At 35.6% G+C, this 1,037-nt stretch overlaps 1 non-coding gene across 1 annotated transcript; it reads left to right on the top strand.

Annotated features, from left to right (window-relative positions):
* Positions 1 to 580: 580 nt before the first annotated feature.
* On the top strand, positions 581 to 740 carry LOC149238077 (U1 spliceosomal RNA). Its single transcript, XR_016246843.1, has one exon. It is a non-coding gene; the product is annotated as a U1 spliceosomal RNA (small nuclear RNA).
* The last annotated feature ends 297 nt before the right edge of the window (positions 741 to 1,037 follow it).

The following is a 1,037-nucleotide window of genomic DNA, read 5'->3' on the forward strand; positions in this document are numbered from 1 at the left end:
CAAAGCCTGAACAAGATCCATTGAAAGACAGAGAATAGACAGTTGATAGGTACAACAAGACAACAAAATTAATTCCATCCCACTACACATTGAATGAGTCTCCATGGCCGAGGTGATCCACACCAACTCCCATCAAAGATAAATTAGACACATAAACCGAACAAGTCCTCAAACATAATGCAACACAATTTTTTCCTTTAGGGCTGAACAATGCCTCTCCCTCCCCCTTATGCAAGTCATTGGGTTTTATTCATTGTTATCATTTCCACCTTGCATTTTGTTTTTATATGTAAATAAAATTTTATGCAAGTCATTGGGTTTTATTCATTGTTATCATTTCCACGATGCATTTGTTTTTATAGATAAATAAAATTTTGTTTTTGTTTTTATATGTAAATAAAATACATATATATATTTTATGTATATAAAATTTTATTACTAAGGTGAAAATAATAATTGTACATTAATTATATATTAGGATAGTTGAAAGAAACAATATTGTTGCATCCCACATGCAAACTTGGGAATGGAAAGTTAGGGAAGGCTGAGTATAAAGTGGGAAAATGGGAAAGAGGAAAACATACTTACCTGGGCGGGGTCAATCGATGATCAAGAAGGTCGATGGCCTAGGAAGACCACTTCCATTGCACTTGGGAGGAGGGTTTACCTAGCATCTCCCACTGAGGAGAGTGCACGTCATAATTTGTGGCAGAGGAGGCTCGCGTTCGCGCGGCCTCCAACCGAAACAATATAAAGTTGGATGATTCCTTAATGCTCTCTATTTTATAAATGCCCTTTATTTTATTAATGCCGATATTTTCTATATGATTTCTTAATGCATTTATTTCCTAAATTCCTTAGTCCGTTTGAGAGGTTGTTACTGATTCTGTATTTTCAGGTGCTATGCTGGTGTGATGTTATATTTACGTCAGACAGGATTGGTAAATGGGAACTGAACGTGTCTTCTCTGACTTCGTTACCTGTAACTAGTGAATATATAGACTTGTCAACTAGTGATATGTTTACTTGTCTTTTCG

Source organism: Pinus tabuliformis, chromosome 8 (genome assembly GCF_031772625.1).
Source record: "Pinus tabuliformis cultivar Carrire ecotype Pingquan chromosome 8, CPIR1, whole genome shotgun sequence".
In the NCBI taxonomy this organism is placed as follows: Eukaryota; Viridiplantae; Streptophyta; class Pinopsida; order Pinales; family Pinaceae; genus Pinus; species Pinus tabuliformis.